At 43.4% G+C, this 27,424-nt stretch overlaps 1 protein-coding gene across 2 annotated transcripts in view; it reads right to left on the bottom strand.

Moving 5' to 3' along the window:
* The window catches only part of LOC122811665 (glutaminase liver isoform, mitochondrial-like), a 1,484,096-nt gene that overhangs the window by 898,613 nt on the left and 558,059 nt on the right, over window positions 1–27,424 (bottom strand). The gene's annotated exons all lie outside the window — the stretch shown is intronic.

Genomic DNA, 27,424 nt, shown 5'->3' with positions numbered 1-27,424 from the left:
CTCCAAATCCGTGTCTTCGGTCAAGGACGTAGGGGAGTTCAAGTGCCTCCTCTTGCACTTCCGCTTGTGGGGGATCTCCTTGGGGGGGCTGTCTGAGGAGGCCTCACCAGCAACATCCTGTTCCAAGGGAACGACCTGGAACATTGAAGCAGGCTGTCCCTGGGGCCGGGTGATGGAAGTCAGACCCAACAGAGAAGGAGTGCGGGGCGGAGCTGTGGCAAGGACTGGGGGTCTGGAAGCAGTCGACAGAGCCCTCTCCACCACGTCGAACGCCGAGGGAGAGCCGCTTTTTCTGGGATCCGAGAGTGGGCCCTCACTTGGATCCGACAAGCGGATCAGGGCCGGCACCGAAGCAATCGGATCCAGCGGCCCAATATGCTCCAACCTGGACGGCGCTGAAGGCTCGGCTCCGAGAGCTCGGATTCGACAAAAACGGACCTGACAGGCTCAAGGGAAGAGTCGGCACCGAAGTACCCGAGACTGTCAGCGCTGACCCACCCCCGGTTCCAAGGCTGCCTGGCTCCGAAGGCTCTGAACACGGGAAGCGGGACGGAGAAGGAGCTATCAGGGCAAAGAAAGGGGTTGAGCTTCTGCGTCGGAAAGACTGCGAGAAGATCTCGATGAGGCCACCAAGGCGGGACGTGAGTGCCGCCTCGATGACCTCAAAGGAGATCGGGTCTCCTCCTCCTCAGGGCCCGGTGAAAAACAGGGGGACCGGATCCGAGAAGAAGGAGACTGGGAAGCCCTGGAGGGAGAATACCGCTTAGCCGGGGGAGCCGAAGCAGAGGCCTCGGCCCTCCGCTTTTGGTGCTTCTCCCTTCTCTTGTCTTTCCTGGCCTCCCTCTCCTCTGGGCCTACAGTGGGAGGTTGAGTCCCAGCCGGGGGAGAAGAGAGGCAGGAGTGGCCGCCGCCGAAGCCGCGGTGGTAGCCACGGTAGGGCCGGAGGCCGAAGCCAAATCTGGCGGAAAAAGACCTGCCAGGATCAACTTGGATCTCCGGTCTTTAAGTGCCCTGGGGTAGAACGCCGCGCAGATGGAACACCCAGAGGTAAGGTGTCCAACCCCAAGGCACAGAACACACCGAGTGTGGCCATCAGCCGGTGAAAGCTTATTGCCACACTCGGTGCACTTGGAAAAGACATTTTAAAAGTACAGTTGTGTACACCTACCATAAATGTAGATGTTCGAGTGTCTTCACTGTTGCAGTCATAACTGTAGGGTGTTCCTGCCAGCAGGCAGCCCAAGGTCGGCCAGAATTCCAAAGTCTGGGTCCGGCGTCGGCTGCACCAGCAAGTACCCTGACGTCAGTGCAGAGGTACAAAGCTGACAGCCGACGCCATCTTCTCCAGCCTTTCTTGCCCCAGATGTCAGAAGCTCCCCAAAATATCCAAAAGGTGTCCCAAAGGAAACACAAATACACCACAAAGGAAGAGGAGATAGAACAAACAGAAAACAAGAGGGGAATGGTGGGAGGGAAACTCCGACTGCAACAGTGAAGACACTCGAACATCTACATTTATGGCAGGTGTACACAACTGTACTATGTTCTTCGTGTTTCACTGTTGCAGTCATAACTGTAGGGTGGAATCCCAAAGCTGTGAAGGAGGGTGGAGGTTACGCAGAAGAAGGGGCAGCCAGAAGACCTTGCAAGACAGCAGAGGCAAAACCTGCCCTAGACTTAGAATACAAAGGGAGATTATAGTGCTTAGAGAAGGTATGCACTGAACTCCAAGTGGCAGTTTCCAAAATGTCCTTGATAGGAACTCCTCTGAGAAAAGCTGCTGAAGTGGCAGCTGCTCTAGTAGAATGACTTCTAACAGTGCCTGGAATCTGTTTCCCAAAATGAGAGTAACAAAACCTTATTCCATGAGCAATCCATTTGGAAATAGTTTGTTTAGAAATAGCCTTGCCTAGAGAACTGGAGGCATAAGAGATAAGCAACTGATCAGATTTCCTGAAATCTTTAGTTCTGTCCAGGTAAAATTGTAGTTGTCTGTGTACGTCCAATGAATGTAAAATCCTTTCCCCTTTGTTTTGAGGATCTGGAAAGAAAGTAGGAAGGTGAATAGTCTGATTTAAAGTCACTTTAGAAATCACCTTGGGCATAAATGTAGGATTGGTCCTCAAGGCCACTCTGTCTTGATGGAAAATAAGGTAAGGTTCCACAGCCATGAGAGCTTGCAACTCTGACACCCTTCTTGCAGAAGTCAATGCTAATAAAATAGCTGTTTTCCAGGATAAGAACTTGATATCCGAAGCAGCAGCAGGCTCAAAGGGAGGTAAAGTAAGCTTCTCCAAAACATAATTAAGATCCCAAGCAGGAACAGGAGGAGTTCTGGGAGGTCTTAAATTCTTAGCCCCTCTCAAGAATTGTCTCACCAGCTGATGAGAAAAAATGGGGGGGATCAGTGTTGAAATGAGCCGAGATAGCAGACGCATGAATTTTGATGGAAGAGAAGGAGAGGCCTTTAAGCAAAAGTTCAGAGAGGTAAAGTAAAATGGAGGAAATATCAGGTAGAAGAGGATCAGAACCTCGATCCCGCATCCAAATACAAAATCTTTTCCATTTTGAAGCATAAGATTTTCTAGTGCTAGGACGCCTAGCTTCCAAGAGAACATCCAAAACTTGTTTGGGAAGAGCAGAAGGGATCAAAGGCCTTTGTAGAGACAGGCTGCCAGGCAAAGAGTCTTGGTTTGAGAGTGTAGCATCTGACCCTGATGCTGGGACAGAAGGGAAGGAGACAGAGGCAGAATCCAAGGAGGTTCCAAGAACAGGTGTCTTAAGGTTGGATACCAGAACTGCCGAGGCCAATTTGGAGCTATCAGAATGATAATCTTGGGTCTGTCTTGTTTTATTTTCAGTAGCACCCGAGGCAGAAGAGGAAGAGGAGGGAAGGCATATCCCGAAAGATTCCTCCAGCTGAAAGACATGGCATCCACTTTCCGCGCTGTTTTGTGGAAGGACCTGGTGCAAAATACAGGCAACTGATGATTGAGATGGGATGCAAACAGATCTATCTGAGGACAACCCCAAACTGTTGTAATCCTGTTGAATAAGTTGGGGTCCAGCATCCATTCGTGGGGATCCAAAAGATTTCTGCTTAGGCTGTCTGCTAAGAGATTTTGCTTTCCTGGGATGAACTGAGCTTGAAGATGCAGCTTCAGATTTAGAGCCGTGTCCCATAGACTCATGGCTAGTCTGCAAAGGGGGTAAGAGTGGGAGCCCCCCTGCTTGTTTATGTACCACATGACTGTGGTATTGTCTGTACGAATCAGAATTGCAAAAGTTTCTGGAAGGCTAGAAGAGCATGTTGGACTGCCAACATTTCCTTCAGGTTGATGTGCCAGTGAAGATGTTTCTTTGGCCAAGAGCCCTGCTGGCAGTTGTCTAGAAAATGAGCTCCCCAAGCGTAATCCGAAGCGTCTGTGGTTATGATCTGAGAAGGATGAGGTAGACGAAAGGGGTTCCCTTTGTTTAAAGCACAAGTCCTGGACCACCAAAGGAACTCTTTTTGGAGGCAGGGAATCAGAGGTATCATTGTATCCAGGCTGTGGTAATGCTGAGACCATACACTCTTTAGGTACCATTGAAGTTTTCTCATATGAAGCCTTGCATTTGGAATCAACAGGATGCAAGAAGCCATGTAGCCCAAAGCCTGCAGGAATTTCCTTGCAGTGAGCTGAGTCAAAGTAGCCAAGGTTTTGAAAATTGCTGCCAGTTGTACTTGCTTTTCTGGAGTCAGGAAGGCCTTTTGTAAGCTTGTGTTTAGAAGAGTTCCCAAAAAGATCATTTGTTGAGAGGGGATCAAATGTGACTTTTTTGTGTTCACTGAAAATCCCAGTAGTAGGAGGAGACGCTGAACAAACTGCAGATGTTGAGGTAAAAGATCCTTGCTGTCTGCCTGGATAAGGCAATCGTCCAGATAGGGGTAAATTTGAATCCCTTGGAGTCTGCAATAAGCTACTACTGGAGCCAGGCACTTGGTAAAGACTCTGGGCGCAGTAGATAAGCCAAAGGGCAGTGCAGAGAATTGAAAGTGTCTCGAGCCTGCCTTGAATCTGAGGTATTTTCTGCGTTCCTGTCTGATGGGAATGTGTAAGTAGGCCTCCTTCAGGTCCAATGTTACCATCCAAGCATCCTGGGAGAGCATGGGAAGAAGTTGGTGCAGAGTGAGCATCTTGAATTTTGGAATTTCCAGAAAAGTATTTAATACTGAGAGGTCCAGAATACGTCTCCATGAGTTTTGTTTTCTTGGGACCAGAAATAGTCTTGAAAAAAAACCCCTTTCCCAGCTCTGGGAGTGGAACAGGTTCTATGGCTCTCATGGCCAGTAAAGCGTCCACCTGATTTAAGGCCTCTGACCATTGATGTTTTGGCAGATCTGGCCAACCGTAAGACCTTGGCAGAGTATGAAAGTGGAATTTGTAGCCTTTTAAAATCACATCTAAAACCCATTTGTCCTAGGTAATATGCGTCCAATTTTGGTAAAAAAGAGATAATTTTCCTCCGAGAGGAGCTTCCAGGCAAGAAGGACCTGTAGCCCAACAGAGGGAGTCATTGGGTCTGCTTCCTTTGCGATTGAGGTCTGTCTTCTCCCCTTCTAGGTGAAGAAGCAGTCCACTGTCTGGACCTATAAGAGGCCTGTGTCTGTGCCCGGCCTCTAGACCGTCTATATCTTCCCCTTTGAGGCCTGTCAGAAGTGGGAAAGGACCAATTTTTGGAGGGCCAATTTCTAGAAAATCTAGGAGGCTGAACTTGTAAAAAATCTTTGACAGTCTGCATAGATTTTGCTTTTTTCCTCCATCTTTTTAATAACCTCCTCAGCCTTGGATCCAAATAAAACATCATGTTGAACAGGGGCATCTAACAGTTTCGCCTTAACCTGCTCAGGTAAATTCTGCTCCCGAAGCCAAGCATGTCTCCTGATAACACTACCAGAGGCTGCGGCCCTGCAAGAAGCTTCCAAGGCATCAAAACCACAATGTAAACTATGTTTGCTAACTTGTTCAGTTGCATGCAAAACATCCTGTAATTCCTTGTCCTCTGCACATGCAGGAAAGGTAGAAAGCCTTTGCTTTAAAACAGACAAAAGAAATTGCTGATACTTGAACATGTGAAACTGGCAATTTAAAGCTCTAATAGAAAGAGTAGCAGAAGTATAAACCTTTTTGCCCCACCTATCCAAGGCACGAGAATCCTTTTCAGAGGGAATAGGATTTTTAGATGAAGCGGCCTTAGCAGCTTTAGAACCCTGAGAAATAGTTTCAGGATCTGCAGAAGGGTTCTTAAATAAGAATTGATGGGAATCAGGGACTCTGTAAAATCTATCAGGCTTAGAAGGAGCAGGCGGCAAGGAATCAGGATTCAGGTTAGCTTCAGAAAAAGCATAATCCACAATATCAAGTACAGGAGGAATAGCCAGAGGTCTGTGTTGAGGTAGAAGGAGAAATTCCCTAAGTCTCTTCTTGGAGGCAGAATAATCCTGACCTTCCCAATGAAAATGCTCTCTCATCTCATGTAAGGTTTCCCCAAAAGAGAAATCTTCAGGGGGAGAAGCAGAGGGAATAGAGTCCTCTGCATCTGAATCCTCATAAGGAGGAAAAGAGTAATCCTGGTCAGAGGAAGAGACAGAAGACACAGAAGCCTGATCAGAGGAATCATAAGGTATATCCTGTCTAGGCCTTTTTTTCAGGAGGAGGGTGAGAACCCCTAATCATTGTAAGTAAATCCTCAGCCATCCGTAGTAATTGCTTCTGGGACTTGGGAGCTGAATCCGAAGCAGCTTGAGAAGAAACCCTTGGTTTTACAGGAGTTTTTGTCTTTGCCTTTGTCTTTGTTGAAATAGTTATATGAGAAGGCCTGAAAACTCCCTCAGAAGCCGGTACCTGCACAGCGGTTCCGGACCCATCTGAAGGAGCGACGTCCGAAGGTCCTGCAGCAGATAAAATATTAGGCCTAGATGGCTCCCCATGGGAGTCCGTGTCGGCCATCGGTTCAGAAGTGGCGGACGACAGGGGCTGCAAAAGCGCCTCACTGGCGACCGCCGAACCCGAAGCTGGCTCCGGCTGCGAAGAATCCTGTTTGGACCTCGGAGGCCTATCCTTGTCTTTGCATTTCTTTTGAATTCCGGTTGTCGGTAAGGTATCCGACGACATCCTATAATTGAATCGTCTACCGAAATAATTCAAGGCCCAATAGTACCTACGCTTGATAGTGCGAGAATTAAACCTGGCACAGAACCGGCAGCAAGAAACATCGTGGTCAGGGCCTAAGCAAGGTAGACAGTAAGAGTGGAAATCTTTATGAGGTATTTGTTTTCCACACGATATACAATTATTAACTTTTTCTGACATCGGAGGAGCAAGAAAAAAGTTTCCCCAACGGGGTACTTAGCTTGAGAAGAGAAGTTGAAAACTTCGGACCGAAGACAATCACAGCACGTTGTTCTGAATGCGCCAACCAACTACTTGCGAGCTGCTTTCCACCGCACGGCAAGAAAGACTGGAGAAGATGGCGTCGGCTGTCAGCTTTGTACCTCTGCGCTCTGACGTCAGGGTACTTGCTGGTGCAGCCGACGCCAGACCCAGACTTTGGAATTCTGGCCGACCTCGGGCTGCCTGCCGGCAGGAACACCCTACAGTTATGACTGCAACAGTGAAACACGAAGAACATCTAAGGAGGACACACACGCTAGGCCCCAACACATGCACACAGGCCCTAACGAACCAGCGAGGGTGAGGGAGGGAAAAAATTATAACTAAAGAAGAGTTTAAACTAAAGTTAACAGGTAAAGGTTCTAAACACACGGCACTCACACTAAAGATGGAGATAAAACAGAAATTTTTTTCTAACTTCCTCACAAGAAAATCGCTAAGCACGGAGCTCGAAAATCCAGCTTCTGTCAACAAGCGCGGCAAACTAGATCTGAGGTCATTCAGGGTTGGCAGGGTTTATGGGTAGAGGGAGAAGCTAGGAGCTCGGATCTAAGCTGTTGAAAACTGCCGGCTCAGAACCAAAGTCGGATCCGATACCCACAGGTTGCTGCACAAATGAAGTTAACTACTTCAGATCAGTAGTTTAACCAATTGTTGAAACTGCTCATTTTTTCTTCGTATGCTAGCATCATTTTGGGTGAGGGCAGGATGCTACTCAGAGTCATACCAGCCTGGGCTACATGGTCAGAGAGCTCCTCAATGTCTCTTTTCATGTAGTCCAAGAGTTGCTTAAGTTAATCTACACATTTTAAATTACTTTGGGGTAGGCGAGTGAACCTTACAGCTCAGTGAAAGTAGAACAGCAACCTCCCTCCTCCATATGTACAGTAGCTTAAGCTTAAATAGCACAAACACAGATAGACATTTGCTAAACAATACAGTCTCACAATGAAAACAGACTTAGCATGAGCAATAAACTTCTCTGCCATTGAAACGCCATGAAAATCCACATTCATAAAAAATGCATCTGGCCAGTGGAGGCTTAAGTTTACCTTTGGGCTATTTTCAAAACGGACTCCTTGCACACATTTTTAGGCCCATGCATACATGCCTGAGTTCTTTGATTCACCTTCCTAATTGTATTAAATTACATTCCTTGTATAGTAGTTTTGAACATTTTTCCAGTAAGCAATGAAACAAAATGCATGACCCAATAATGACAAACCTGCCCATTTCAGAACATTTTAACCATAAGGAAGGGATGGGAGGGTGGCCTAATGGTTACGGTGTTTGCCTTACAAACACAAGGTGCAGGGTTTGAGTCTCACAAGGGATAATTGGCTAGGCTTAAAATGGCTCACAAGGGCAGTTAGCTTAGTACTAATCTATGAACCTATAAAAGGCCACTCAAAGTTCTGTCATTAGCAGAAGTAAAGTTCATCCAAATAATTCTACATTAAAGAGATTTTTTAATAATGAACAGTCTGTTACTGGCAAACAGTTTTACATTTCAATGTTTCATCTACCATTTCACTGCCTGCCGCCCTTGAAGAATTACTTTCCTACGTTACACAAAAAAATGGTAAGCTGGTAATATTGCAATAGGGAATAATTGAGAAACTGACAAGTTCATAGTTACTACGCATTTTAAACAAAAGAGGACACACTCAAGAATGCAAAACCCCTATCCCCTCTTAAAATGCACCAAATAATCAGCAAGCAGTGCATTACATACATGTCTCCATACTTCTCAATCTCTTAATACAAGAATGCTGGAAAAAGCTTGAAACAGTGGGGGGGTGGTGGCAAAAGAGGGACAGATTATAATTACTGCTCTTATAGACTTAGAAAGTTGCTAAAATAACACAATTTTCTTAGCAGGCATTTTCTGAAGGGTATGAAGACAAACTCAAATGTATCACATTTAGTTATTTCAATCCTCAATGATTTGCCAAAAAAATACAAATTGTATGAGGAAGAGGTCAAAAATATAAGGCAAAAATCTGGACAGTTGAGAGGTATGCTCATTACCATATGGGTATTTGTTAAAGTTATCATAGATCTCCCAGGAGGCAATGTTGTGAATGGGACCCAACAAAAATACAATCAGAGTAGAAGTCTTTGTGGGATATGTGCCTTCTACAAAAAATATTGGTTAATCTTTTGCAGGGTGACCATACCATACCCTAAATACATGCAAGGCATCTGACCTTAACCCACAACTAAAATAGGACAAGTACCACAATAAGGAAAAGAAAAAAATACAATTTTCAAAATGGGGCACTTACTTGCCAGCCCTAGGAAAGTCAAACTGCTGAACTGATGATGCTTTACATGCAAGACACAAACTACACTGCGGCAAGAAACAGCTTAAAATGGGTTGGCATCTGAAGGTGGAAGGGTGCAAAGCTCTGTAGGTTTATGACTACCGCACAAGTGATCCATATGATGACCATCACACAGCTACTAGGTTGTGCTCAGATTGCAGTTCTTAATAATGTTCCTGTCTAGAGATGAAAACAATAGTGTGTAATCATGTGTCTATTACATAAATACTACCAATTCAGTGGGAGTAGAACTAAAGGAATAAGCACACACTTTACTGAAACATTATTAGGAATATATAAATACACCATTAAAGTAGCTGGGACCTACAGGTAGCCTGCAATTACCTTGCAAAGAAAGGCCTCCATAAGTCAGAAAGTTCATAGGTTCATACTAGGCTATCTGCCCTGGGGCATTTACAAGCCTAGCCCGAGTGTGTTTGGCTTTCACCACCCTTCCTTAGAATTGAGTTTGCTATGCCCTTTTTAAGTTAGTTAACTGAGCCTCTGTCTAGCAGAGACACAGAAGTAATCCCCAGGGTGAATCTATGATCTCCCATCCACTCATCAAGATTCCTCTTGAAGAGAGTCAGTGAGGTGCTCTGCGTAACATGGATCAGTATTCTATTGCAAAGTGAAGGGAGCCTCTGTGTTATGAATCTGTCCCTCCAGCACGTTCTATTTAGCTCTGTGCTTATAGGTTCATAGGTTCATAGGTTTATACTAGGCTATCTGCCCTAAGGCATTTATAAGCCTAGCCCAAATTTTTGTGGCTTACGCCACCCCTTATATGAAAAAATACTGTGCCCATTAGTTTGTTGTGCCTCTGTCCAGCAGTGACACAGAGATGATTCCCAGGGTAAACCTACGATCTCCCATCCACAGGTCTAGATTTCTCTTGAACAGAGTCAGCGAGGTGCTCTGCCTCACATGGACTGGGATTTTATTCCACAGCATAGGGAGTCTCTGAGTGATAAATCTATCCCTCCAGCACGCCCTATTTTTATCCCTGCTAAGGTTTTAGTCGCTTGCTCTAGTGGTTTTGGTGGATTTGGATTTTTTGAGGTGGAGCATGTCCATTAATTCCGGGTTGGACATGGCCTTGTATGTCAGGCACATGTCACCTCTGAGCAGACGGTATGCGACTGAATAGAGCTGGAGTTTCTTCAATCTGGCAGCATATGACAGATTTTGGAGTCCCTTTATCCTTTTGGTGAGGAACTTTGGGGTCTCTCCAATTGCTGCAGATGTCGGGTGAGATACATCCCGAATGGGGCATTGTACTCGATCATTGGTCTGATAAGTGAAGAGTACAGGGAACAATGACCTCACTAGATCTGGATGTGAATCCCTTCATGATCAGGTGGGCAATGTAGAAGGTCTTTCTAACCACTTTAGCAACGTGAGTGTCAAAAGAAAGGCCACTGTCAACCTGGGTCCCCAGGTCCCTGATAACCTCTTCTGTGCTTAGTGGATTGCCACCTATATGGTAGCTTGGGGTTACCTTGTTTTTCCCGAAGGGTATGACTATACATTTTTGGCGCTTAACTTCAGGCCATGGCTCTGGCACCAGCTATCTGTTTCCGTGAGTCCCTTCTGAAGGATATCCGTGTCCGATGCACTTTCCACTATGGCCCAGTTTGCAGTCGCCTGCAAACTTTTTCAGCAAAGTCCTCCCATGTTGGCCTGTACTTCTGAGAAGTAGATGCCAAACAATAGGGGCCAAGGACCGAGCCCTGTGGGACACCACTTGTGACCGGCTTGGAGTCTGACATAGCGCCAGCAACTCTAACCCTGTGGGTTCTGTCCTTAAGCCAGTTTGCAACCCATCTTGTGACATATGGGTTTACATTTAAGCTGGTAGTTTTTCTACAATACCCGAGTGGGTATTGTGTCGAAAGCCTTTGCAAGGTCAAGGTAGGCTGTATGGACTGCCTTTCCCTCATCAATGGCCTTGGTGACTGTTTCGAAGAAGTCGACCAAGTTCAAAAGGCATGATCTTCCCTTGACAAAGCCAAACTGGGTCGGGTCCAATGTCTGCAAGTCCCCTATATCTTTGTTTATGAGCTCCATTATGATCCTCTCCATAGCTTTGCAGACTAGACTTGTTAAGCTTATGGGGCGGTAATTACCAGGGTCCGTAGAGGCACCGCCTTTGTGGAGTGGGACCACAGTTGCCGTGCTGAGGTTCAAATCCCTCAAGCGCGTGGTTCTAAGGGATTTTGATTTTCTGAGGTGGAGCATGTTCATTAATTCTGGGTTGGACATCGCTTTGTATGTCAGGCATAGATCGCCTTGAAGTAGGCGGTATGCAACTGAGTAAAGCTGGAGTTTCTTTAACCTGGCAGCATATGGCATCTGCTTGAGTCCCTTGATCCTCTTTGTGAGGTACTTTTGGGGTCTTTCCAGCTGCTGCAGGTGGCGGGTAAGGTATATCCCAAAAGGGGCACTGTATTCTATGACGGGCCTGATGAGGGATGAATAGAGGGGCACTATTACCTCCCCTGATCTGGATGTGAATCCTTTTGTGATAAGGTGGGCTATGTAGAAGGTCTTTCTAACCACTTTGGCAACGTGGTTGTCAAAGGAGAGATTGCTATCAACTTGGGTCCCCAGATCCCTAATTACTTCTTCTGTATTTAATGGGTTTCCACTTATATGGTAGTTTGTGGGCACTTTATTTTTGCCAAAGGGTATGACTATACATGTCTTGGCATTCAGCTTTAGGCCATGGCTCTGGCACCAGTTATCCGTCTTTGTGAGACCTTTTTGAAGGATGTTCGTGTCAGCTGGAGAGTCAATAATGGCTCCCAGCTTGCAGTCATCCACAAACTTAGTCAGCCATAGTCCTCCCATGCTGGCCTGTACCTCGGAAAAGTAAATGCCGAACAAGAGAGGTCCCAGGACTGAGCCCTGTGGGACACCACTTGTGACCGGTTTCGAGTCAGACATGACTCCGGCAATTCTGACTCTGTGGTTGAGCCAGTTAGCCACCCATCTTGTGACATAGGGGTTTATGTTTAAGCTGGATAGCTTATCTATGATGCCTGAGTGGGGTATTGTGTCAAATGCCTTTGCGAGGTCCAGACAGGCCGTGTGGACTACCTTCCCTTCATCTATGGCCTTGGTGACTGTTTCGAAGAAGTCAACCAGGTTCAAGAGGCAGGATCTGGCCTTGACAAAGCCGAACTGAGTGGGATCCAATGTCTGTAGGTCCCCAATGTCTTTGTTTATGAGTTCCATGATGATCCTCTCCATGGCTTTACAGATAAGGCTAGTCAAGCTTATGGGGCGATAGTTACCAGGGTCTGCTGAGGCACCACCTTTGTAGAGTGGGACCACTGTTGCTGTACGCCATTCTTTGGGTACATACCCCGTAGTGAGGCTGAGATTGTACAGCATTTTTACGTGTGGGTGTAGTTCTTCTTGGAGTTTGTGTAGGACGCAACCTGGGACACCGTCTGGTCCCATTGAGGCAGTGTTTTTTGCCTTGGATAGGGCGGCCTTCACCTGGACATCTGAGATGTTTGGGAGGCTGCACTCTATTGGGATAGATATTTGCTCCTTAGGGGGGGAAGGGGGGGGGGAGTTTGCACTGAACCTGTCTGCCAGGATGTTGGCAATGTCTGTGGGTTCAGTGTATTTTATGTCATTTAGAATCAACTCTGAACATACCTGGGAGTTGCATCCCAGGTTCCTAACATAGCTAAAGAAGGCCTTGTGATTGTCTTTTGTGTCCTGTGCAATTTTTCTTTCGAAACTGGCCTTGAAGGATTTTATGAGGGATCGTAATTTTTTGCTAGTACTGATCAGAGATGACTTCCCTTTTAGGGATTTTGCTCTATCATGTAGTAGCTTCCTCCTTCTGTTATACAACTTATTTATGGCTGGAGTCCACCAGACTGGATGCCTCCCTTTGGACGCTTGGGTCTTGGTTTTGTTTGGGATAGCATGGTCCATGCACTCCTGGAGATGTCCATAGAATGTGTTTATATAGGATTCCGTGGTTTGGGCCATAGTTTCCACCAATCCTGGGGCCTTGAAGGTTTCCATTTCGGATTTGAGAAGTGGGAAGTTCGCTTTTGAGAAGTTCTTTACTGTGGTTTTCTGGGCTTGGGGTGGGGTCAGGTTTTGGATATCCAGTGAAATTAATTTATGGTCTGATCTTACCAATGAGGGGAGTACCTCTGGTGTGGAGCATAGGGTCCCCATATTGGTGATGATCAGGTCCAATATGTTTTCCCCTCTTGTGGGAATTTTGACCAGTTGTTCCATAGCATCTGAGTTTATGAATTCCAGGAACCTTTGGGCAAGGGTGTTGGGGCTTGAGTAATGCTCCCAGTCAATGTTAGGGTAGTTGAAGTCACCCAATATAATGGTGTTTGGAGAGATCTTCATGTTCTCCAGTGTTTTCAGGAAAGCCGAGTGGGATTCCTGATTTTGAGACGGTGGTCTGTAGCATGCTATAAACTGAAATGGAGTTTTGCCCACTGTTAGTTGCACATGGATGGTTTCTGATGCTTCGTGCAACGTTACTAACCTGGAGGTGTGGGTATCCTTGATAAATATAGATACTCCCCTTCCTTTTGTGATTCGATCTGGGTTTTGGGGCCGAAAGGCATGGTATGAGGTATAACCTGGTAGTGCTGGGGTGCTCTCTGGAGCCTTGAACCAGGTTTCTGTCACTGCACAGATACTGATGTTCTCCATACTGAGAAGAGATTCGAGTGCGTGCATTTTGAGGTTTAGACTTCTGGCGTTTAGCAGCATTACCCTTAGTTTGTTGTTCTTAGTGTTTTCTAAGGAGGTGGGTTTGACTTTTGAGCCTTGCCTAAAAAAGGCAGTATAGGGGTGGCAAGAGCCTTTGCCAGTATCCGAAAGCCCAGGGGAGACAACTGCAAGCCATCCCTTGCAAAGCAACGTGGCTTGTCAAGCATGTCAGCCCAGGCTGACAGACACTGGATCCCCTTTGAATGACACCAAAATTTTACCCAATTATTAAAATCGATCATTTTGTCTTTATATTGTGGCATCGTTCTAGGTGAGGGTAGGATGCTGCTCAAGGTCAGAGTCATACCGGCCTGGACTACATGATTGGAGAGCTCCTTTATGTTTCTTTTCATGTAGTCGAGGGAGGTATGTCTCAGGTCATTCACACCAGCGTGTACTATGACCGAGTCATACTTGTACTTGCTTTGGAGCAACCTGAGTGCTTGCGTAATGTGGCGGATCCTAGCGCCCGACAGGCAGTTCACTGTGACCTTCTCTTTGTTCAGCCTGGTGAGCGGAACGTCAGTGTGCCTGACTATAGAATCACCTATTACAAGTGTGTCGGGTGTGTTGTTCTGCCTTAAGGGCTGTGACTGTTTGGCACTCTGACTTTGCGGGCTATGTGTTGCTCGTGTTTTGTTGTGGAATAGCATTTGCTTGGATGTTTGCTTTGGAGGTCTCTGCTGTTTAGGTAGATTTTTGATTAGAGCCTCCGAATATGTTTTTGTGTGCTTGTGTGGTTGGATTGCTGTTGTGGTAGGACTATGTGAGACTGGATTAGTGCTGTGTGATGTTACCTTCTCCTCTGGTCTGGTTTCACCAGTTTTGAGGTGAGAGAATTTGGCCTCCAGTTTGGCTATATGGTTGCATCTCTCACATATGTTTGATCCTGTTTGGAGGAGGAGAGGGTTGTCAGTGTACATGAGACAGTTGTAACATTGCCTCAAGATTCCTAGATTCACCAGTTGGACTGGAGAGGACACCATTAACTGACCTTAGGACATGCTAGAGTAGTATAGGGGACTCTTTTATCACACAGTTAAAAGGACCAATAGGGGACGAGATAGTCTTAGATGGTATATGAGGATGTAGTGCTTTTAGTATATTAGTGCTAAAATGCAAGATTGCTTATTTGGACAAGTGCAGAGTCTTAGATTGAGAATAGGATGCTTACTTTGAGAATTAGAGCAGTTCCAAGGGAAAAAGTGAAGAGCAGACTCCGTGGAGCCGGAAAAAGTTTAAACCCGATTAGGCGGCGATGCCCGATGCTGCACTATGCCCACAATCGCGCAAAACCGTGCAAAAGCGGATTTATATGCAGGGAACTTCAAAGAGCTAGAAATGGTCCAAAACGACCAATTACTACTAGATTCTTGTGCTGAGGTCACTCCTTCAGGGACAGATAGGCTGCTCAAGGCTCCCTACTCCCACTGGTGAGCAAAGAAACTTCCTTCTATCCAAGTAAGGTAATGGGCAACACAGGAACTATCCCAAAGTCCAGAATACAGCAAAGCCTGTATACAGGACTATTCTAGCCAAGGAAAGGCGGGAAACAAGGATTTTTTTTGTTTTTTTGTTTTTTTTTCAAGAAAACAACAGGAAAATGCAGGAAAACAACAGTATATTAAATGCAGTTGTTGTGTTGTTGTGTCTTTCGGCTTTTCCCGGTTAGGGGTCGCCACAGCGGAACTCTGGTCCGCTACTGACTGGCAGTAGATTTTTACGTGCCGAGTTGCCCGCCCTGACGCACAACCTTCAACGAAGGTATGCCCATTCACGCATGTCTCCACACAGAAGATGCTTTAGCTGAGAATCGAACAGGACAATGTCTTACTGTGAGGCGACAATGCTGCCGCAGCACCAGTAGACTCAATTTAAAAAAAAGGACATTGCAAGTCTCATCTTAGAGTGTCCTAAATCAGTTGGCTAATAAAAAAACATAAATCCAAATCAGAATTTTAAGTGATGCAAAGAGTTATTTGTTCTAAAACATATTAAGCTGCATTAGAGGTAACAAAGAAAAAGAGCAACAAATAAATTTAATACACACATGTCCTGGGGGCCAAATGTGGAACAGTTGTAACAGAAGGCTGCCATCTCTTCAGATCTCATATCTAGGTTATAATAAACCCTGACCACTACAGAGGTGGTCCTACAGAGCTTTGCACCTTTCCACCTTGTGATCCATCTGCTAGGTGATGTAGATAGAAGGGTATTTCATGTGCTAGAGACACGGCCGGCCTATCAGACACCATATATGCTACTATATTATTTCAAAATGTGATCATAAAACATGAGGATCACTATTTAATAGGAAACACATAACACAAAACTGTGCTGATAAAACATGGGTATTATAGTTTATTTAATAAAAAAATATATGTAATGTATAAGTATGCTACTATTTTCTCTTATGCATACAAGCTTGCTGTTTTGAATCCTCAAAAAGCATATGCTGCCACTATATTATTAAAGTTGTGGTCATAAAACATGTGGATCATTATTGTACATTTAACATTTAGCAGGAAAGTTAAAACACAAAATAAAGACAAAACATTGGTATTAATATGGTTTATTTAATAAATCTATATATTGTAACAATATGGCAAATAAACATAATTTGCTTCTCTAGTAAACAAATTCTTATCTGTTATGCTGTCATGCACTGGTAATCACTTCTAAATTAAAAAGAACCATACTGTACATCACCTGAACCTGTTGAAGCTTTACATAATTTGACTGCACTCTAAGGGGGTTGCTGCTGTTCCACATAAATTTATTTAATCAGCAAACAGAACTGCATAACACAAACCCAGTTTCACAAGCAGATGCTGATTGTAAAGGTATGAGAAATGTTGCTTCATACTGGTATTAATCAATTCTATCTCATCTCTCATGTTTAAACTCATTCATCTTTACTAATAACTGCTGTTCATAAACAAAGCATGTGCTTATCAAAACAGTATTGTCTCAAGACTTACATTAAAAGCAAAACATAAAGAAGATAGCCTAATATTGTTCAGCTCCTGCAAAACAGAATAACTGGGTTCCGTTATACAGATAGCAATTATATATAATCAGAAAAAAGGCAGGGAGCACAGCTTTATGTAAAAAAACACCAGTTTAAAAATTCCACTTTTTGCAGTTACAGGCATTCAAGATGCTGGTCTTGGCAAATTCAGCAGTAAACCATTTTTCACACACACACACACACACACACACACACACACACACACACACACACACACACACACACACACTCACACACACTTACCTTCTTTCTAAACCAAATGGCCACACGCAAACACATGGACTTAACTCATCTCTTAAAAAAGCTGCTGGCTTAAATTCTGCGAGGAACTACAGAACATATTTAAATCCACGTTGGCATCATGTTGCACACATAAAGGAGAAGACTCTTGTATCACGATGTTAAAACCTCCTGGCCCATCTGAAGCCCTCCTCCTCTCCCTATGGTTCAGGCGCCCTTGAACAGGGTGCCGAGAAGAGATCAAAAGTTATGTTAATTAAAATAAATAAATAAATAGATAAATAAAAATTGCGCCCTTTTCAAAGCCGGCCTGTACAGCGCCCTAGTCGGTTGCTTAGTTCGCCTATGCCTAAGGCCGGCCGTGCACTGAAGGCATTGGGAAATAGCAGACAGACTAAGTTTACAGTCCTACTACTTGTCACTTGTAAATGTACACCAAGGATCATGTACTGCAGTGAGAGTTTTCACACCTCAGCATTAGAGTGTGGGAGAGTTTGTCAAATCTTTTAGGACTACAAAAGACTCCTCTTACAAAAACCTGTTATTATTCTACTTTCTTTTGCTGCAAGTAGCTAACAGTTATTTAAAGCATAGAACAAGCTCTGACAGACACATAAATGAGGCTCAGTCAGGTAAACATAACAGCAGCTCTGTTACAGAAGGTGTGTTTAGATGACAGTGCTTCACAGTCCTGCCATTCAGTTTTAATGGCAAGAGAAAAGAGCACCACTTCCTTTAGTCTAGAATGAGTCATATAAAGAGGACTTGAAACGTATTCTGGGAAAAAGGAATGAAAGCAAGAAAACAAGATCACATTACCAAGGCAGGCCCTATCATCCGCCATTTTGCGAGAAACATTAAAATTGTAAAATAAGCACCTGGAGTGATTTTTGAGGAATTAAAATAGCTCAAAAACAAAGGTACAACGAAAAAAAATGCTTTTTGAGTTCTAAGGTGGAGTGGAGGTGGACTGCAAGAGTCTGAATATACAAATTGTACCTTGCATGTTTTTGTTTCACTCAGAGTACCTACTCCATTTACGTAGGGCTGTATATAAAATTTAACAGCTGGGTCATTTAGAATTTTCCTCACTACAGTCTGTCTCCTTCCTCCACTCTAGCTACAGAATTATTTTTTGTTAAATCCCCCCTTACCAAGAGGGAATCCACCTTAGTTACAACTATAGTTTTCCTAAACTGCTAATTCTGCTGATTTAACATGCTTTTTGACATTCTTCCTCAGCAGTCTCGTAAACAGTCTCCCTTAACTCTACTATTTGCAATTTGTTATATGCTTTTCTTGTTTAAAGATTGATTATTTAGCTTGTTGCTCAAGGACAGCTCTACAACTTGTCTTTAGATATCAGCATAATATGCCCTTTTCTGGCAAATGTTTTCGGATGCCTTTTCTATGAATTCTACACCTCCTGTTCTAATTTGTTTGCAAACTATACCAGAAACAGATTTCTCTCAAACAGTACCTACTACTTATCTACCAGTCTGGGTCATCCCACATTGCCAGGTTGTGCTGGCAACATAAGTTAAAGAGACATCTTCTTTCAGGTTCTTTCTAAAGTTTGATGGGCGCTATCGATCTTAGGATATCCTAATTTTTTATAACAGTCTCTCTGAAACAACTGTAATTTACTGCCACTTACTACAACATGCCTTTCCGGCAAATCTTTCTACCATTTCTCTCCTCTCATTCGAGCAGGCCTTGGGATTTTTAGTCTTTTAACCAATCACTTTTCTAAGGTTTCCAGATGCTCTTGTCACTTTGAAAGCCCTGCCTACCTCTAAACCTTCTTCTTATTGGCCTCGTACTGTGCTGCTATTTACATTACACCCCCTGCAATTCAAACTCGGCACTTTATCTATACAGGTTGTGTCTATCACTATCTTCCCCAAGGCCTAATCATAGGAATTAATGAACACACCCATCTTCCGTATCCTAAGTAATGAGCGTTCTTAGAACAGTTTTTACTTTAGGAAGAGCACCCCAAGTTGGATGTACTATCCTGTTGACTCTATCCGTTTTACTGGTGCACATAATCTCTCCTCAGGGATACCTGCCATAGAAGTATATAGGGTTCCAGGCACATAATACCTTAACTCTACTTAAAGGAAAACAGATAACATTTATACATGGTTCATTGTTCATTTATGTGTATGTCAAAGAGCAGTTTATCATTTCCATTACAGCATGCAAACAAGTTTAGAAGTAATATTTAACAAGTTATATTCATCCTTAGTCAACAAAGAAATATCCCTCAAAGTCAGAAATTATTCTGCTAACACAATGAAATGGAAAAACAACAAAATATTAACATCCAGGCTTCATGAAGATTCATTCTATTCCCAGACAGCAGTCAATTTTCTCTCCTCAGTTCAGATTCCTGTGCACTAGTCATCCTTCAGCCTTGAGACTGTCCCTTACCCATCACAAATGCTCTTGCATATTATTCTGTTTGTCCAACAGTTTTTTTAAACAGCGTGAAGTCTTATTACGACTCAGTCACCCACAATTTCTCTCCAGTACTTGCATTTGGTTTTCTTCCTCTTGAATTGGGTTATCTCAACACTTCTCTCTGAAACATCTCCAGCGTTGTTTCATCTGCTAGGTAAGGTTTAGTGCCCATTGGGTGAAATGCTCTCAAAATTGCTGGATATATCAGCTTGAGTTTAAGATATTTCTGCCTTCACAGTGTAATTGTGAAGAGAAGTTTGTTTCTTTTTTGTCAACTAATTCCTGAATAATCATGGCCCATAAAGATTTGTGACTGATTAATCAAAGTGTAACCCTTTCCCTGCAACTTTGGTAACACCTGTTCTTTCAACTCGAATGGCTGAAACCACACAAGTATCATCAGCAGGATCTTCCTAGCCATGGTACTATGCAAGTACACCTGATGTGCCCTCTCAGTTTTCACTGCTTCCTGATCTATCCCTATCAAGTTTCTGATATATTCCATCGTATACTTTTTGTAATCTCTTCCTTCTCTGGGATAGCCAAAGATCTTGGGTTTTACTGACGGGGGCAATCTTTTAGCTCAACCAGCTTCACCTTTATTTGCTCCTACATTATCTCTTGCTCTGTGAACTTTCCCCTTAGTTCTGTATTTCCCTTCTGAAACAGCTCAGTATTCCCTTCTGAAACAGCACTATGTTGTTGGAGTTCTTTGATACTACCTATTTGATTTCTTCCAATTTGTTTATTTTTAATATACTTGTTCAGTGTACCACTTTCTTAAAAAAACATCTTGTATAATCTGTTTATTTTTCCTCTATATTAGATGGTTCTGGTGCTGCTATTGTCTCCATTATGTGCTGCCCCTCCACCTCTTCAGCCAAGGGGCTAACTGAGAGCTTCTCTTCTCTTCCTGGGGCATTCAACTGACTTTTTTTTAGTGGAACTTTTTCCTTGGATAACTTTGCTTTTGTCTCAGTACTCATGGAAGAATTTCCTATATTCTTAACTGTTAATCCAAGTGCTTTTAGCTGACCCATGCACTTTTAAGCATTTTCTCAGCTAAAGAGCTCTGGGGTTAGCTGTTTTAGAGTGGTCTGCCATACAGGAAGCCTCTCTCTTTTTTTTTTATAGTGGGGTTGTCACTGTCTGAGTTTCTTGCTGTGGCAGGGAGATCTTTTAGTGTTACTTTACTAAAGTACAGATAATTGTGAGGAAAAAAGTCACTTATCTAAATGTCTCTGACGAGTGCTGGAGCATCACATCTATTGTGGTTGGTGGCAAATGAGATATGGAAACAGCAGGGGTGTACTACATTATGGCAGAGGACAGGAACTTGAGCACTGGAGAAGCTCTAAGTAAAACATTGCCAGCTCAGATCGACCACAATGGTAGGTAACCTTTCAGTGGAAAAGGTTGGAGGGAACAATATAGGGTCTGATGTTTAGTGATTATGCAATGCAAAATAAGTTGTATTTACTGAGCAAATACAGTCTTTAACACAGTCAACCCAGATTTATTGATTAGATGATTAAACACTGCAAATTATAATGTAGTAACTCATGTTTATTAACTAAAAAAACACAGCAATAAACAAAATTTACCAAAAAAGATAGCACAGATTATGATAGATAAATAATAAGCATGTTATTTCACTCTACAAGACGGACCCTTCTTCAAAGGCCATTAACTAAGTCTATCCTTTCTTCTGTGCTAGTTTGGTATTTTGTCTTGGAAAAATCCCACAGTCAGGCATGGATGCCTTCATGTTGACAGATAAAGTGATTCACACTGTAAGATTAGGTCTAGTCACTGACTCCATGAGTTTACCCCAACCACTGAGCAAGCAAAACAAAAGAGATTTGACATTTACACTGTTTAAAATTAAAAGGCAAGTGTATACTTGTCAAATACACAAGGAGCTACACCAGCGAAATCTACACAGGAGAACAGCAGAATAGTACTTGGGATCCACAAAGAAGACTTCCTTCAATGACCAACTGATATGTTAGCACTATGGTTCTTACACCAAACACTGAGCACCCTTCCTTTGTGGGCCACAAACTAGGCTGACTCCCAAACAGTAAATGCACCAGGTGGAAGTAGCTGAAAAACAGCCAAACGGTTAAAGGGTCAGAAGGCTGAGTCTTGAAGTAATGAAGGATATCTGTCTCTGACAGTCACAGTTAAAACAGCAGAGGCTGGTGAAGGTACGAGCCAAGTATAAAGTGGTGCCAGCACAGGTGTCTGCAAAACAGAGCACTGAAGCAGCTATGCCTCTTATGCAGTAGTATTCGACTACAGGATTTTCCAAAAGTGGAAGCCAACTGATGTAAAAAGGATGCTGCAGTGGCAATCTATAAAGAAGGGGTTTGCTTGGTAAGAGAGAACTCACCTTACTTTAGCAAAGGAGATGAAAGTACAGTTGATAGCAAAATCAAATAATAGATGTCCTCCTCTTCATTGTTACAGTTTTCATAACAAATGGGATTTCCTGTCAAAGACCATACGTCCCACCAGTATACCACAGCATTTAATTCTTACCAGCATTGTACATCAGACATATGTTCCACGCATCAGCGTAGGGTATAAAGGTGATGTACAGACACTCCATGCTTACAACTGAAGTGCCCCAGGAGAACAACAGCGATCCCAAGAGAAAGGAGAGCACTTATATCCAGGAAAAATGGAGATGCATAGAGAAAAGGGCAAAGACCACTTGGCCAGGCAGATGCTCACAACAGAAAAAAGGAAGAAAAGGGGACAGGATGCAATGACTAAATACTGCAACAGTGAAGAGAAGGACACCTACTGTTGTAAGATTTTATACAACTGTACTATGTCCTTCCAAATCATTGTTACAGTACTCATAACAGATGGGAAAATACAACAGCTACCAAAAGGAAGGCAAGGAGGAACCCTCCACAAACCCATGAAGGATAGCCTTAGGAAAACCTGCCCTGACTCTGGAAATGACATCATATTTGTAATGTTTAGTAAAGGTGTGCATAGAAGACCAAGTAGCAGCTTCAAGGATGGAACTAGTGTTTAAATCCTTGAAGAAAACCCCAGATGAGGCTGTTGTCCTGGTAGAATAAGCACTAACAGAGGCAGAAAGCGGTTTGCTATGAAAGGAATTAACAAAAAGAAATGGCTTTCAAAATCCAGAAGGAGATGGTTTTACTTAGAAACAGCCAAACCCAATGTCCTTTCATGAAAAGAAATAAAAAGTGCTCAGATGTACTTATAGCCTTTGTCTTATCTAGATAACACCTGAGATGTCTATGAAGTTCCAAGGTTGTGTAGAACGTTCTCACTAGCAGATTGTGGGGAAGGAAAAAAGGAAAGAAGTTAGACACACTGATTAAGAGATAACTCACTGACCACCTTGGGCATAAAAAAGAATTACTACGCAGAAATACCATGTCCCTATGAAAAATCAAAAAAGAAGAAACTGCCATGAAAACCTGGAGTTCAGAAACTCTCTTGGCAGATGTGAGGGCAACCAATAAAACTATCTTCCAGGTGTATGTTGCAAAGAAATAGCAGCAGCAATCTCAAACAGAGTCTGAATCAATTTTTCAAAAACAAAATTAAGGACCCAGGAAGGACAGATGGGCTTTCTTGGAGGCATGATGTGGAGGGCAACTTACAGGAATTGTTTAACCTCAAACCGAGAGGCCATTGGTGGAGTCAAAGGCAGACAAGTAGAGACTGCTGACAAGTGCGCATTAACAGAGGAATACGCCAAGCCAGCATAGAGCGATTCACACAAGTAAGAAAGAAAGACAAAGGGACCCCCACTGAGAAGGGATTCTTGTGAAGTTTAAGACATCAAATAGAAAATCTTTTCCACTTGGATATGTGTGATTTTCTGGTACTGGGTTTCTTGGCCTCATGCAGAACATTAAGCATGTCCTCAGAGAAATGGTGTTGAAAGGAGATTGAAATCCTATCATCCAAAGTGTCAACTGAATAGTGGACAGATAAGGGTGAAGCAGAAACCCCTCCTTGTGTGAGAAGATCCATCTTAATGAAGTAACTTGTGATGATTGCCCCTGGCCAGATGAAAAAGGAGAGGGAAACCAGTGCTGTCTGAGCCAGAAGAGAGTCACCAACAAGATTTTTGGACCATCCTGTTTTATATTGTGCAGGACTCTAGGAAGAAGAGGAAGGGGGAGCATAAAGGTACACCCCATTCCATGAAAAAGACATGATGTCAACCCTCAAAGCTAGAGTTCTTGGGGTCTGGAAACAGAAGTGAGGAAGTTGCCTGTTCAAATGGAAGGCAAAGAGACCCACTTGAGGATACCCTACCCATGAACTTTGTCCAGAAATACCTCTCTGAGAAGACTCCACTCATGAGGGTGTGCCCTGGACCTACTCAGAGAGTCTGCCACCAGGCTTTGTCCTGAAGGAATGTAAACTGCCTACAGAGAAACCTGCATTTGTATAGCTAGAGCTCAGGTGTGAAGGTTTAGTCTGCAAAAAAGTTAGAACCTTGTGAACCCCAGAACTCTCAAAAATTCCCTGGCAGACTAAAGGGACAGTAACTTGGGAGCAACCAGAGATGCCAGCATTGGAACAGTTTGAATCCTGCATCCCAGGAAAATGTGTTCCTGACAGGAGGACAAAGGAGACTTCTGGGGACTGATGCTGAAACCCAGACTGTGCAACAGGAGCCTGGTAAAGTGCAGGTCCTGCAGCAACCTGAAAGGAGAGGGAGCCTGAATGAGCAGATCATCCAAATACTTCCTGAATACAGGGTGAATAGGAATATGAAAGTAAGCATCCTCCAGATCCAGGGGAAATTAGGAAGGCTTGAGAAAGCAAAAGGGGAAACAGCTTCTGGAGGAAAAGCTTCCCGAAGTTGGGTACCTTGAGGGAAATATTCAAAAAGGAAAGGTCTAGCAAAGCCTAGTGGACCCTTCCTTTCTGGTCGCCAGAAACATTCTGGAAAAAAATGTATGCCCCTTTGGGCCTCTGGGATGAGGATGAATCATGCCCTGATCTAGTAAACCCTGCAACACTCCTGGAAAATGGGGAATTTGTTCTGAAGGGGTTTGGGCATGCCCCAAAAGGGGGGAATACACATCCAGACCATGAAGCAGCCTTGACAGATGATTTAAAGTACCAAATAATCTGAAGTAATCTGCTGCCAAATAGGGAGTAACAGAGACAATCTGAGAGATGAAGGAACCTTGCCAAGGGGAAAGGAAGGCAGAATGTCAGACAGAGGCAGATTTGTCCCAAAAGAAAAGTTTTTGAGATTCAGGCATTTGAGTTGGTATGTCAGAAGAAACACACCTAGGGACTTTCTTAACTTTGGAGGGCAGATGAGGCTGTCTATGAACAAAGGCAGTTTTAGCAGGATAAGTCTTCTGGAACATGGGAAGAGGAGAAACAAAAAATCTGTTTATGGTCCTTCCTGACCATTCCTTGATCCTGTAAGTTCTTAAATAAATCTGCCGCTGGTGTATCAAAGAGATTCTGATTATCTAGTGGAGCGTCAAGAAGCTCAGCCTTAACGTCATCAGGCAAAACCTGAAGACAAGTCCAGAAATATTGCCTCATGACAGAGTCTAAAGCAGCAGCTCAAGAAGAGGCAACAGCAGCATCAAAACTACAGTTAATGGAGTGAAGAACCACCTTTGAAGTGAATTCCACCAAAGAAAGAGCAGTGGACTTAACCTCAGAATTAGGCAAGGCAGACAGATGTCCTCACAGCTGAGATAAAAGGGATTAACTATACCTGGTCATGTGAGTTTGACAGTTAATGGCACAAAAGGCTAGGGCGGCAGAAGTGCAGACCTTTTTCCCCAACCTCTCCATAGCTTGACTATCCTTGTCTGAGCAAAGAAGCTTAGAGAGGAAGGCAAAAGCCGAGAAAGTTTATCAGCAGAGATAAAAACCATATCAGGGTCAGAAGAAGGACACTCATTACAGCCGGGTGACGTCTCCAGGCATTTCTGCAGTTACACCCTACTGCTCCTCTAGGTGTCAAATACTGCCTGTTCATATTTGCATTAACAATTCCAAAACCATGTTACATACAAGGTATCGGAAAATTTTATCTTGAAGCATACATGATAGCAAACACAATTGTATTGATATATGACCTCTGTCAATGGGTATTTGTTAAAAATGTAAGGTGATAACTTCAATTTTTAAATGCTGAAGCCACGCCCACTAGGAGTTAAAGCTACACACTCAAAAGAGCTCTACTGGAGGGAATGAGTTGAAAAGAAACTTGAAAACCACAGGGACCTTATAACAATGGACAGGCTTCTTAGGTTCAGAAAGATAGGAACCAGGAGCCAAAGAAGCAGCTGAAAAAGTATCCAATAAAGTAGCCAACATAAGGGGAATAGCAGAAGGCTTAGGGGAGACCATCTGCAGCAACCCATAATATCTTTTCTCTGTCAAAAACTTGCAAGCAGTCCCACTTAAAATGCTCCATCGTGCAAACTACTGTATTCCCAAAGGACAATTCTTCCAAACAGCAGGATCAAGACTTAAGGACTTCTCCTCCTCAGAGCCATAGTCCAAGAAGGATGGGATTTGGGAGGAGCAGACCAAGGAATCCTAATCAGAGTCCAATTCCTCAGCAGAAGAATCAGATTCCCTAGATCTTTTAGGAGTAGAGGACCAGGAACTCAACCCCCTTGTGGTGGTCTCAAAGCCATCAAGACATTAAACAAGCCTTCCTCTGTTTTAAATACTGCTTCATTGCTTCTTCTATTTTGTATACTGTGCTGCGTTTTCTTTACACTGTGTTTACTTGTATTCTACTTTCAATTGCATATTTAAACTAGAAAAAAGACTACAGCTGTGCATATTTAGATTAGGAAAGAGACCATGGCTATGTCTCGTGAGTCACACAGAAATTAGAACAGGTCAATTACGATTAATTACCTGTGAATTGAGGGTGAAGCAAGGTACTAAACCTTTTTTAAGGGGTAAAAGAAAACATTTCAAGTCTTTACTGGAAACGTTTACTCAGACTCTGCCACAGAGTGCTGTGAGGGAAAATGAGTCTGTTTTTGCTTCCTTGTAATTTGTACTGCTTCATTGCCTATTTCTATTTTGTATACTGTAGTGTGCTTTCTTCATAATGTGTTTAAATTGTATCCTGTTTTCAATTTCATATTTAAACTAGGAAAGAGACCACAGCTGTGCCTCTTGTGAGCCATACAGAAATTACATTTTCTCCCACCCTTTCACCCTGGTGCGGGTGTGTTTTTTAAATGCAACTGTCTCACTAGTTGCTTGCTCCTTACATTAATTTGACCACATATTTCCCTCTTTCTTTGGCTATTGTCACAGGTTCATAGATTAGTAGTAGGCTAACTGCCCTTGTGGGTCACTTAAAGCCTACCCAATCACCCCATGTGAGAATAAAACCCTGTACTTTGTGCCTGTAAGGTAAACACCTTAACCATTATGCCAATCTCTGTCAGTAAGCACAAAATGATCATTTTGTGAAATCACCCCCCTTCAGCTATTTAAATTTATTGGTCGTCCTACTGTATTCCACAGAGCCAAAATACTAAGTGCCCACCCATCCAATCTATCTTGCTCTTAAATTAGTGGCTCTTCCCTTAGATTGCTAAAGTTTAAGTTACTCCCTTTCATATCAAACTGCTTAGTGCACACTGCAACTCTAAGATATTAAGCCAATTTTCCCCTTATCTTTAAAATCTGCAACATTTAGTCCAACACCACCAATTATTGGAGAGCCCACATTCTGCCTCTCAGTAGACGACCTGAGATTAGTGCTTCTGTTTTGCATCTGGTGAGAGAAGGAGCAGAGGATTTGGAGTCCTGAATGTCCCTGATTGGGAAATGAATGTCTTTTGGGACCTTCCTGGTTGGTCTGGTTGCTATTCGAGGCATTTACCAGGAAAAGGCTACAACAAACCTACAGACCCCTGCAACATCTGGTACAGGACAATTGTTTTACAAGAAACATCTTTATTAAATTAGCATGTGTGATACAGACAATCTTACATTTATTTAAATGAAAATAAATAATACCGTGCCAACACAACTGTTGCTGCAAACATTATACATCACTTTTAATATATCCAGTCATTGTCAGTCAACCAGTACATTCAGATCCTGCCTTCTTTTAAACATCTTTTTTTCTTTGCATGCAG

Source organism: Protopterus annectens, chromosome 9.part0, assembly GCF_019279795.1.
Source record: "Protopterus annectens isolate FY-2018-M chromosome 9.part0, PAN1.0, whole genome shotgun sequence".
In the NCBI taxonomy this organism is placed as follows: domain Eukaryota; kingdom Metazoa; phylum Chordata; order Ceratodontiformes; family Protopteridae; genus Protopterus; species Protopterus annectens.
Note: the sequence above shows the minus strand (reverse complement) of the source record. Positions and strands in the feature narration are given on the sequence as shown.